At 35.4% G+C, this 14307-nt stretch overlaps 1 pseudogene; it reads right to left on the reverse strand.

Moving 5' to 3' along the window:
• Nucleotides 1–8789: 8789 nt before the first annotated feature.
• LOC142519486 (uncharacterized) lies at nucleotides 8790–11146 on the reverse strand (annotated as a pseudogene).
• Nucleotides 11147–14307: the final 3161 nt, after the last annotated feature.

Below are 14307 nucleotides of genomic sequence, written 5' to 3' on the forward strand. Positions count from 1 at the left end.
TTCACAAGGGCACCCATGTATCTTGGCAAAAGACGTACTGAGCTCTCTCATGTACCATATACATTTTCCACCGCCCGCTTTAAACTGTACCATACCCAAGGTTGCAAATGGCGGGGCGATCACCGCCTCGGCCGCTAGGCGGTTGAATTTTTTTAAGTAATTTTTTTATAGATAATCATGCAATATAATCATTTTTATATAAAATGTGCAATTCAATAATGTTTAAGTACAAAATATAATATCATCTAGATAATGTGCAATTAAATAATGTTTAAGCACAAAATATAATATCATCTAGATAATGTGCAATTAATAAGATTCATCATCATATTAATGTTATTATGCTATGTAGGACCGAGTGCTTACCGCTTTACCAAAAGCTATAGCTAGTGGTAATGGTGCAACTCAAATCTTTTAAACCGCACAGCAGCTCAAGCACCATGGTTCGATCGCTCTACCAAGCAGGCTTATGAACCTTCTTTTACGAAACTCTTATTTGACGGTCATCGCCAGCAGTATGAAGAAATCCGCCCAAATTATAACATCTCACAAATTTCATACTTGGGATATTCTCATCCTCAATCGCCAAGTCAGGTTCCCCTGAACATTGATATGAACGTGTGTTCCAATGTTGGAGTGAATGTAAATGAAGAAGAAGATGTAGAAGAAGAAGTTGAAGTCCCACAGTTGGTGCATAAAAGTAAACGAATCCCAAAGCCACGGGATTGTGGAACTGGACATCGTTTGGGTAGGAAAAAAAATAAAATATTTTAACATATAAGTTATGTATATTGAATACAAGTAAATCTATTTGTTTTGAGTTTTAAATAATTGAAATAATTGATTTGTTTTTTTATTAACGGCATTAAAGTGTGTTTCTAGAATAAATAAGATAAATATGTGCTAAATATGTTATGATAAATATATATTTGTTGATACACAATCTATAATTAGGAAACAATGGTGATTCTATAAAATAAAATACAGAACGAGATGACTTTACACAACAGATAACATATAGATACCTAAAAATTTATTAGCCAAAGAAACAATGACATACCATCAAATTAAACAAAAAAAATGTTCGATTAACATATAAGAATTAGCACGATACAAGAAAAATATACAATTACAATTGTAACACATTGAATTTCCTAGTGTTCCATCAAACATGTAACCAATGAACACGTAAACACTTAAATAACATATTATTTTTTCGTGATGAATGAAATATAAAATTAAAAGTTAAAAAAAATTACCTTTACATGTTCTGATTACGACGTTGTTGTGATGAGCTTTCTCGCTGGATGTGTTGCCTTTCTCGTGTGGAAGGCAGGTCCATATCATTTCTGATTCTTGTAGTTCGGTCTTTCCCTTTTCTCCGTCTTTGACGCCTATTTGGGTTGTGGCACAATTCGAATATTGGTTCATCCAATATTCCTCATCGGCAATTGGACGAAATCTTCCATCGTACGTGTCTACGTATTCACTCATCTGAAACCAATGTTGTACAAATTGCGTAGGATCTAATCCATACCATTTGGCGGTACATATTGCATGTGAACACGGAATTCCAAATATAGTCCATTTTCCGCATGAGCATTCATTAAGACTGAGGGTCACAACTTGTACACATTCACCCCGACCTTGTCGCCTCCCCCCCTCCGTGACAACGGATGCCGATTGGTCTCTAATCTCGGTACGAGCAACAATATGTTCACTAGATCACGAAGATCATCTCTCATACAATCGAAAGGCGTAATCAGGCCAAGGCTAATTGTTCTGAATCATACGTTGATTTCGTGTGATACGATCGATGAAATACTGCACGCAACGATTGAATGTCAACTGAACTAACGCTAATACAGGAAGTCGACGAGCACCCTTCAAAACAGAATTAAGACACTCTGAAATGTTGTTCGTCATAACACCACGTCGCCATCCCCTATCGTGAGCAAGAGTCCAATTGTGTTTATCAATTTCAGATAGATAAACAAAAGCTCTTGATTCGAGATTTTTAATTCATCCATGATGGCATCAAATTTACGTATTTGATGTTGTGTGCCTGCTTTCCAACATAGATCTTTTAGGTGCACATTTTTGAAATGTGTATTGAAATTAGAACATACGTGTCTAAGACAAAAACGATGTACGCCACGTGGATGTATAAAATCGGGTATCTCCTCAATAACATTAATGATGCCACGATGTCTATCGGAGATAAGGCACACACATGTGGATCCTCGATGTCTATCGGAGATAAGGCACACACATGTGGATCCTCGAACCACATGCTTGCATAGAAGTTCCAAAAATCATTTCCAGGAGTCGTATGTTTCCTCATCGACAATGGCAAATGCTAAGGGTAAGATTTGGTTGTTTGCATCTAAACTCACAGTTATAAGCATCTTGTGCTTATACTTCGTGTACAAATAAGTACCATCAACAATAATTATTTTTCGACAATGTCGGAACCCATCTATACATTGTCGGAAGGCCCAAAACACGTAGTTTAACACCTTCAATTCAGAATTGTATCTCGGTAAATGGTTCCACTGTACAATAGTGCCTGGATTGTACTTCACAAGGGCACCCATGTATCTTGGCAAAAGACGTACTGAGCTCTCTCATGTACCATATACATTTTCCACCGCCCGCTTTAAACTGTACCATACCCAAGGTTGCAAATGGCGGGGCGATCACCGCCTCGGCCGCTAGGCGGTTGAATTTTTTTAAGTAATTTTTTTATAGATAATCATGCAATATAATCATTTTTATATAAAATGTGCAATTCAATAATGTTTAAGTACAAAATATAATATCATCTAGATAATGTGCAATTAAATAATGTTTAAGCACAAAATATAATATCATCTAGATAATGTGCAATTAATAAGATTCATCATCATATTAATGTTATTATGCTATGTAGGACCGAGTGCTTACCGCTTTACCAAAAGCTATAGCTAGTGGTAATGGTGCAACTCAAATCTTTTAAACCGCACAGCAGCTCAAGCACCATGGTTCGATCGCTCTACCAAGCATGGACAATTATTGCACCCAACAATCTCCCTCCCAATAATTGCACTCCTTGCAATCAATGAGAATCGAACCTGTAATGCCCGAGATTTTATTTATCGTAATCTGAGATTAATCTGAAATGATTATTGATTAATTAAGATAAATATAGACGGAACGGATTAGACCGAGAAAGATGAGAAAAGACGCGAAAATTATGCGCGTGGGTGGTAGAAGACCTCGCGCATATGCGCAAGAAGTGGTCGCGCATAGTAGAAGACCTCGCGCATATGCGCAAGAAGTGGTCGCGCATATGCGCGAGCTGTGCACAAGGTGAAATTCGGGTTCCGAAGGCTGGGCATGCGCGACCTAAAGACGCGCACATGCACGAAATGTCCAGAGAAATTGGCGCATATGCGCCGGATGGAGGCGCGCATATGCGCGAGTTGCATTGCACGAGACAGTAGGTCTCGCGCATATGCGCGACGATGTGGCGCGCATATGCGCGAGCTACCGTGTGAACGACGCGTCGAGACCTATGGTCTCGCGCATATGCGTCGAGACAAGTCGCGCATATGCACGAGACGTGCAGCATGAAGAATGAGCCACTTGGTCTCTACATGCAATATATATATAGCAGAGTTCATTTCCACTTCAGAATTCCGAGAAAAGGGTCGTGGGAGGTTAAGAAATAATCCTTACGTCTTTTGATATTTAGATTTGTGATTGGGGAAGATCCGGCCGTCCGAATTACAATCTGACTTCAGTACTGTGTTCCTATCGACGCAGGCTACAACTGGACGTAAGTTTTGTTACGTTTAGACACGATTTGAAATTATGATATTGTCAGAACTGAATAGGAAATATATATGGTGTTTCTAATATAGTAGACATCGTATAATTGAAGTCAGATCGAAGAACAGACTGTGTATGTAATTGATATGATTTTCAGAACTGTTATGATAGAGATTGTACAGAATTGAGAGTATGATCTGTTATTGTTGAGAGTATGAATTATACCAATATTGATTATGAGTTCTGGTAGTATATCTGTGATGTTGAGATTGACGGAGTTATCGAGACTGCATTATTATTATACCGTCGAAACATCGGTAGATTGATATTGATCAGATTCAAGATCGATTGAGATTGTATCGTACTTTGTTGACATTGATCAGACTATGTCTGGATTTAAGTATTGATCAGAACAGGTCTTAAATTGAGTTGTACATTGATATTGTGCATATTTGATATTGTCATTGCCAGATTGGGTATGGACCGATTGGAATGCGAGACTTCGTCTTCGTCGGACCGAGAAGACAAAGGTATAAATCAATGTGAATCGGGAGATCGACTTAAGTCAGATTGGACTTGAGTTTCCCTAAATCACATACTTGTATGTTATTGCTTTTCATACCTTTGTGTTATTTGAATGAATATGCTTTGGTTATTGATTTATAGAACAGCATAGTATAGCAGATAGCTATTGAGTGAGAGTCACTGACAGAAGGGCCAGATTAGGACAGAGTTGTTAATGGCCCATTGCACATTGTCAGAATTGGCAGACCCGCCTAGTCTTTGGCAGAACCGCCATGGCAGAACCGCCGAGTCACTGGACTTTTGGATATATATTGATAGACTGAGGAGAAGACCGACTCCTATTGCAGATCTTCAATATAGACAGCCAAAGTCTGGGACTAAGAACGTACCACCATCTAGCTGGGGTATAGTAGATGGGAGAACGTTGCGTTCTTATTTAGATTGGGATCCCTATATTAGAAATGAGTCGAGTCTGAGTCTGAGAGTCACAGAGTGTGATTCCTTATTTGATATTGAATTATGTTCCAGATTGCGGTACATATTTAAAGTATAATTGATAGTTGATATCGATCCATGTTTCTGATTTAGATACATGTTATGTATATCTGATTTATGCTTTTATATTGTTTATATGATTGCATATATACTTGATTTATACTGGGAATGTAATTCTCACCGGAGTTATCCGGCTGTTGTCTTGTTTGTATGTGTGCATGACAACATGTGGGACAGGATCAGAGTCAAGAAGAGAACGAGGCAGGACTAGTTAGCGTGGAGATCCGGGCTCAGAATTAAATTAGGTTTCAGCACTGATATGTAGTTGAATCTAGTTGAATTATCGTAGACAATACAAGATTTGTATGTTTATGCTTAATATGTAATTCAGATTGATTTACATTACGTTTCCGCATTGTATTTAAAAAAAAATTTAGACCCTGTGTATTATAATCGATTGAATAATTCCTAAGAATGATTAAAAATTGGAATTAGCGTCCGGGTCCCCACAGAACCCGTGACCTTGGCTCTGATACCAATTATAGGACCGAGTGCTTACCGCTTTACCAAAAGCTATAGCTAGTGGTAATGGTGCAAATCAAATCTTTTAAACCGCACAGCAGCTCAATCACTACGGTTCGATCGCTCTACCAAGCAGAGACAATTATTGCACCCAACATGATAACAAAGTAATATAATTATTTTCACCAAAAAACTAAGTTTAAATTTCAAAGTTTCAATCAATTATTCATCATTAGAACAAATAGTAGACTAAACATAACTAATCTTCCAAATCATCTACATATGCAACATCTACTACATCCATGATCATCTCATCATCGGACTCAAAATCAACATTTTCTTCATTCTCCTCATAAGACTTGAGAGTGAAAACCAAAAATACAATAAAGAAAGTGAGGTGTGTTAGGTTTTTAATATTTAAAATTAGTTGACTTTGACTAGGTTTTTAAAATTGTTGACTACAACTTAAAAATCTTGACTGTCTACCTCGCCTGCCTGCTCGGCGCCTCGACCCGCCTCCCAAACGTCGTATAGCTTGGGCCGCCTAAAACACCCGTCTCATGCATAGGCGGTGCGGTCGAGGGCCGCCTCGACCGCCATTTAGAACACTGACCATACCTTACCATATGAGATTTGATAATTATATCGATCTTTGATAAGTTGGATAACATATTTAATGTCTCACGAAGGATCACACCGAACAATACCGGCAAGTGTTTTTGCAATCATATTTTTGTCCAAGTTATGGTGGTCTAACCCCATTTGGCTAGACATACATGTACTGTGGACCACCATATTTCGTGATCTTGAAATACCCCAATTTTGATTTTAATGATGCACGAAGAACCCACCTACAGTTGACATTGGAATATTTATTTTTACAACGAACTAACTGAAAAGTCCTTTACTGCTACTATCAAATGCTTTTTATCTTTAAAAACCATGTTCGTGCAAAGTTCTCCTCTATTTGCGTTGTAATAACTCAAATTCGATGTAGATGAAATTCAAACAGAATCAGGGCATTGCTCATCATATATTATACTAAAGAATTGAGGTACGTCATATAAGGATAGACCGACAGGCGGGACAGATAATGGTAATGCATCGGGTCGGTGTTCAAGATTTGAAGTGCCTTCAAAAGGATATGCATGCATATGATCAACGGTGTCGGTATGAGATAGACCAATATCAGCAAATGTGGCATATTCGTCTTCATGCTCATCTTCATATGTTTCACATGCAGTTGTATCAGGTTCAGTAAATATTTCGGTGGCGTGAAGGTTAACATCTAATGACAACTCACGTGATCTTTGTTCATCAGGTACGACGGATGTCAATACATGACCCGATCCACTAGGATGCACACTCAGTGAACAATCGAAACCTGCATGATTTGTGTCAACCGAGTACCATCCTCTTGCACCAGAATCACATCTCATGTGGAAATCGGCCAGCTAACATTTTCTTCTACGGTGCCAGTAATATACCGATCACATCCCCAAATCCAATCATCCGAATTAAATCGATTTTCATCTACTGGTTTGTAAAAAGCAGCAGCGGAAGTACCGACTTCATCATTAAATCCCATCGAATTGAACCCTTCAGTTATACATGGAATGTATGAGTCTGAACCTCAACATGTACATTATGCTCGACGAAATCCGTTTCGATATACTATTCAATACATCGCATTTCGTTAATAGAATCCATCATAAACTGTAAATTGTTATCATCATTGATGTCAAGATGCATTTCTACACAATGTGACTTATCTATGTATAAATATTTTGTTGACAATTTTAAGTTAAATTTTGAACTTTCAATATTTGTGACGGTACACTACTTCCTTCACTTCATGAAAATTAATAGATACTGGTATTCGTGTTGCCCTCAACGCAGTGGTATTATATTTCACAACGTGATGTCCTATAATAACTTTACCACCTACGAATAAAAGCACTGGCACACTGTCCATTCCTATAAAAATAATTCAATAGGCCACACAGAACAAAAAGGTGATAACAAATTTTTTATATTACAATTGAATAATAAAATCATTTAAATGTATACTTTTTAATAAACATTTTTTTATAATAATAATAAAATTTATATTAGTTTTGTACAATAAATAAACAATCATATTAAATAAGAATAAAATTAATAATAAAATCATATTACTTATTTTTATTTAATAAAGTAAAAATAAAAAATTATTTATAATAATAGATTTTTTTTTATTTGTGTAAAATCAATCAACTGTAATAGTTAATTTTTTTTATAACCTACCTAAATAAACAACAACAATAATAATTATCGCTACTCTAAAATAAAAATATCTTATTTTTTATTTGTATCTTACAAGTTAATAATAATACAAATAATAATAAAATAATAAGTTTTCACAATATGCTTGTGAAATAAAATAATAATAAAATAAATATATTATACAACTTATCTTGTGTTCAATACGTTAAGAACAAAAATAAAATATTTATAATAATAAATTTTATATCACTTGTATTTCTTAGTTGTACCTTATAAGTCAACAATACTACAAATAATAATTTTTATAATAATAAATTTTCATACTACGCATGTCAAATAAAATAATAAAAAATGAAATTAATTGTAATATTTATTTGTATTTAAGTAGTTAAGAACAAAACTAACAATATTTATAATAAGAACATTTATATTATTTTTGTAAAATAAATTAATTGTTATACTAATTTTTTTTATATACTACCTATATAAAACAACAACAATAGTAATTATTATACTATTAAGTATTGTAAATATTATTTACATAATATAAAATAATAAGAATAAATAATAATATATGGAAACATAATTAAGCATTTTAGTCATAAACTCGAAACATAAGATTATGATAAATTCATAATTTATTTTCAAATACTCAAGTAAATTAATTGGCGTGACTTGCTTTTAAAAAAAATATTTCATTTGCTATGTAAAATCAGTTTATGAGTGTAATAGTAAAATTAACAAACGACTTCTTCGTATGAAGTCCAAAAGATTATCCAATTATCCTTGTGTTGACAATTCAAAAGTGGTTCTTAAAATCTCCAACTCTATTTCACTCATAACACAACACTTGGTCAAAGTCAGATACAAGGAGTTTGTTTTCTTCATTGTCATCATGGGCTGGCCCAAAATCAGTGTATGGGCTACTATTATTGTTTTCAGCCTGACAATTCGACCCATACGGTCCAAATAGTTAGGCCCACCAGGAATGTTACTGGCCTTCATGAACTAATGTCGTGTCTGTGGTGTTTGTTTGAACTTGGTATACCAAAAACTTCGTTTTTATCATTTCAATAGACTTTACTTCGATTTTTAAATAAATACAAAATTTATAATTAGATTGATGATGAAACACTACATATCAAAATTAAGAAATTCGCAAATGGATATAAATCTTATGAGCATATATATATATTTTTAATAATAATAATAATAATAATAAAGCGTTACCAATGAGTATCTGAATTCATATCTAAAATGATCTTGAGTTGATATACTTTTAATAGAATGGAAAAATTACGAGTGGCCTTTCGTTTCTGATGAATTTGATTTCTGCGAAAAATTACGCCACCTTTGCTTGCTCTTCTCCAATGACACCTTGCTTTGAGAAAAGTTGGAGAGGCCCTGTCTAAAAGCTTCTAGATTCACACCATTGTCCACCAAGATGCTTGTAACACCCATTTTAGAAACCTATGTGAGAGTCACAGAGAGAAACTGTGATAACAAGCCAAGAACAGCGGTGGAATCATACATTTTGTAATGTCGGGGTGGGGTGTAAAACTAGAACTCCAAAAAGTTAGGGGCAGCAATAACTTCCTAGTATAGTGCATCGCAAAAGTATTTTTCCAGTTGTAAGCCGTAGAATAAATAACACAACAGGAGAAGAGATCTCACTGTATCTATTTTGCGATCCTCATCATAAAAAAAAAAGCATTTCATTATATGGAATGCCCGTCTTCCGATGGATTCTCTGAAAGTGATCGGTTTTGTGGGTCCAGCTGGAAAATATCACCTGGAATTTTAAAAATATTCAGTACATGTCTCCTCGCTAACAATTTACGTAAAGTCTTCATTTAGCAATGCATGATACATCTCAAACACTAGAACTGCCAAAAGTTAATTTGAATGCATACGAGAATTGGCAAGTAGCTCAACTAATTACTTCTTTACATCAAATATCCATTTGACAGCAATGTGAAATTTATATTCATGTTTCCGAGACAAGTCGAGAGATTAACATAAAACATTTCACACCTTATATCTTGCATCTTAATGGTCATACTCCCAGATTTTTGTGTGCTGAAATGAATCAAATTTTTCCCTCGAAAAGAAAAAACCGACCAAATTTTAATCTAGTTTTGATTGGGGTATAGAAAAATCAAATGTATCTCCAAGCATACAAAAACGAAGCCATGAGTCACGTTGTCTTAATATTTTAGGCAATGTCATTATTCTCTGCATAAGCCTCTTATACTGGAGCATATTCTCTTTTCACAGTACTTATTTTGAAGGAGAAAAATCATCGGATGCTGTTGACATAAAAAAATTCGGTACACTCACTCAAAGCAAAAACAAAATAAAATATTTAGCTCACCTGAGAAACGAACATTGATTTTACCCCTAATTTCTCAAGGAAAGTGTCCGCTATATCAGGAGTAGGCGACCTTGAGGCAATAGCAATATCAACGCCTTTCTCCTCAAGAGCATTCAAAATGCCTTTGGCATGAGGATATAATGATGGCATCTCACGTTTAGAACGACATTCACTGAAATAAATCAACATATTGCATTAGCATACCAATGTTCTCAAGAAACTGAAAAAGCAAGCCTGCAATTCAGGATAAGACAATTAAAGCATATACATCAGTCAAAGCCACCAAGAAAAGAAATTGATCAGAATAATTGAGATCCACTTGTTTTCTAATTAACATACCATGACTATAAGTGTCAACAAATCAATTTAAACTATTGAAGTAAAAGGGTCATGTCGTTGCTGACACAAAATCCCAAAATCGCAGTTCGAATCCAATTCTAACCGGTTATATAACAGATTTAACACATTCAAGCACTTGACATGTGGCAGTTGTGGAGCTAAACTCTCGAAGCCTTTGAGGATGGGTACAAGGGGTATAAACACAACCATTAACCCCCGGAGTAACAATTACCATCATTTCTCAGACAGAAGCTTTTCGAAACTGGTGTCAATTTCCATGAAGAAGTTCAATTCAATTAGTTTCAGTGGACCCGTTAACACAAAAGAAAAGATCAAGTACATAAAAATTTTGACTTCTTTATTACAATCTAAAATTTTGAAATTCTTAAGCAAAGTATCACATAATTTAATCAACCTGAAAACAGTTCCTTTTAAAGGGATTCATAAAAACAGAAAATACAGCAACATCCATACTTGTACCACCTTCGATCTTCAAGCATCCCGCGCAATTAAGAAACAGCTGCGGGAATTTCCAAGGTTTTTTTAAAATTGAGCCAAAATATACACAAATACAGATGTATTTCACATATTCCACGAGGAGTAAATCTCAATCGGCACAAATCAAAATGCATCAGCAGAAAAAATTCATAAAAAAACATGGGAAAATACGTAGAAAAGGAGGAAAATACCAGTAGAAAGGCCAGAGGGTATAATCTAGATCGAAAACAACAAGACGCGGAGATCCTGAAACAATCCCAGAATCTCCATTGCTTCATTCTTCACCCCATCGTCTCCCATGATTCCCTCTGTTGATGATTTTGAGTCCACGCGGTCTATTTTGGAACCTTAACTACAGAAACTTTTCCCTGGAGTTTTACAAATTACATTTCGTCCCCGTACTTTATCGTTTCTTACAAATTCACCCAAATTTTGATATAATTTAAACATATATCTTTTATTTGACCAAAATTTTGATATACAATATTTTAATTTTGATAAAAGATTATTTTCAATCTATATATTCAACTTATTCTTGTTCAAAATAATTATTTTAAAATTCCATAAAATAACTATTTATTAATTTACTTATATGTTATTTCATATAAATATTATTATAAATAATTGTATAAAAAATTAATACTAAATTAAATTAATTAAAATATTTATAAATACTTTAAAAATAACTATAAAATCAAACTTATTTTAATAGAATTAAGAAAAATTGCGTCCGCGATATATTGTTGGCAGTGCTAGCTATAATGGGTGGCATCCTTGGCTCAAGGAGGTAACATTTGATCGGAGAACAAATAGGAATTAGGAAGTCATTTTGGAGACGAGCTTATCTTATACATAAGAATGAAATAAAATCTATTTATTTTTAACTAAAAAATAATTTTTAGAGAAATTTATCACAACTATTCTCGACTCTCAAATCTAAAATCTCGTCTCATACTTGACAGTTTGATGTCAGATTAGCTACAAGCGAATCTAGAAATATTGATATTTTAGTAATATAACAAACTACCGATCATGAGAGCCAAATTAATCTACATGATGAAAGGCTCGAAAAACAAAATCAAAATACGTTTCTTGATTCGAGGGTTCTGATTGCCATGCCCATCTCCATACTGGTACATGTATATCGACATTCTACCGAGATCCGCAGCACTTTCCAAAAATTTGAGCGAAAATGCACAATCTTTCTCGTGCAAGTGCTCGTTCATCTTTTTCCAGGCCCTGCACATCAAACCCCTGACATGTTCTTCTGCCTCTTCTTTCGATGCACTGGTCTGATTCATGTAACATTGGATCGATTTTGGTATATCAAATTGTTTTATATTTGAGAAATATTGGGTACTTATTGTACCAATTCAGGTATTATCTTCTTAAATCTAGAATGTCGAATAATGGAATATTAGTATTTACAGGGTCAAATTGCGTACTATTTGAGAAATATTAGGTAGTTTTTGTAGCAATTCATGTTTATCTACCATGACCACATTAGGTAAATATTTCCCAGATCTTGTTGTTGTCATCAATAAAATGAACGTGGAATATCTGAAAAATTAAAAAAATTTATTTTGTCGATTTAGGCGTCAGCAACAATGGACAGGACAAAATGATTTCTACAAATTTTTTTAAATTTTTATAGCTACATTAAATTCGTATTCAATATCAATTTTTTGAGGAAAACATAAAAAAAAAAGAAGATATATAAATACTTAATTTGAGAGACGAAGAAACTATGTTGCCTTAGGAGTCTGAACTCAAGAACCATGTAGTACAAATCCCCAGTTTCGTTCGACTCTTCATTCCTAAGATATTGTGAAAGGGGGGCCTAAAACTCCTTTCTTGAAAATTTGCGGAAAATTAAAAATTTTTCTTTTTAAAAGAACTTAAATGGCCTCATTCATAAAATCACTGGGGAATCAAGTTCAATGTTTAAAATAATAGCAGCGGAAGAAAATAAAGTTTTGCCAACAATAACAATTTAAAAATTATCCAACGACTGATAAAAATTGTTTGCGGAATAAAATAACAACTGCTGCACTGAGGTCCTCGGGTGCCACTACTGCCGACCCAAGCTGGCTCACTGGTCCCCGCCCTCGGCCCTGGCCTCATCAGTACCTACAACAATCAAGTCTAGTGAGCCTAAAGACTCAGCATGCATATATCACAGGTAACGAGTAAAAATCTGAATTAAAAATATGCATGAGTTAACATATCCTGTCCTGAGGCATACTGAAAATAATCTGTACTGAGCAATTATAATACGTGCATAATTGAACTGGAAATCACTGTAAAAATATTTGCTCCTTGGAGCCTGTACTGAAATATCTGGTAAAATTTTCTGTTGAGATTATGTTTTACGCCTGTGGCCACTGCACTAAGCTGAACTGATCGGTAACTGGCTACCGGGGAGGCTGAAACTGAACTGAGCTGGCCGGTCACTGGCGACCGGGTGGTACCATACTGAACTGATCGGTCACTGGCGACCGTATAAAATAACACTCCCACATAGTGAATGAACCACAAGCCATATCGCATAAATCTCAAAAATAATCATTTTCTATTTAATGCACGTAAAATAATTAACTGGCATAATGAAAATGTCCCGTAATTTTACCAACTGGATTGGATTGGATCGTTCCCAGGCTCGCTGCAACCTAACTGTGCCATGAAAAATATGCAATAGCTTAAACTTGACCAACTACGCAATTTACGTTCAAAAGATGCGACTATGACGCCTAATGACTTCGCATTTAACCATGACTCCGAGCCAACTTGAACCGACACTGAACCGACGTATAGTCATGATTAAAATACGCTGAAAAATCATAAAATAATGCTCCTAAAATGATAGGGTCGAAATCTAGGTGGAATGGAGGCCAAAACACGAAACGCTCTTTCGAGAGTCAACTTGGCACATTGCACCGTAAATTCTCGTACGACCTCGAAAATGATCCAAATGACAAACGGTCGAAAACATGACCTTCTTAACTCAATGAGGCACTATCCAGTCAAAGGCCATGGGCTAAAAGCCAACCAAGAACTCGAACGAGCCTCTGAACCAACACAGCAACTTGCTGTAATTTCCAGCAGCTGCGCAACTACAAGACTTGCATTGGTTTCGAGACTATAGGCCATTAGGGGCGTGAACCACCGACCAGAGACTCTTACCAACATCCCAAGGAATGATTTGAACCATGGTTAAGGGCCCTAGGCCAGCCACAATCCGCATCACACCATAACTCAACCGAAGGGTCCAACCGAGAGCAACGTGCATGCGTGTGTAGTGTTTATGCTATGATCGATGTCTTGCGTCGTTCCAGTGGCCATTTGATTGACCATGGCACGATCTAGACATCTAGGAGCATGATATGAACCGTGGCTAAGGGCCATAGGCCAACCAAGATCCATACCAAGCAACAAAAGAAACGAAACCATATGCTGAAAAAATGAAGAAGCCGAAG

The sequence above is a fragment of the Primulina tabacum genome, chromosome 11 (genome assembly GCF_025594145.1).
Source record: "Primulina tabacum isolate GXHZ01 chromosome 11, ASM2559414v2, whole genome shotgun sequence".
Lineage (NCBI taxonomy): Eukaryota > Viridiplantae > Streptophyta > Magnoliopsida > Lamiales > Gesneriaceae > Primulina > Primulina tabacum.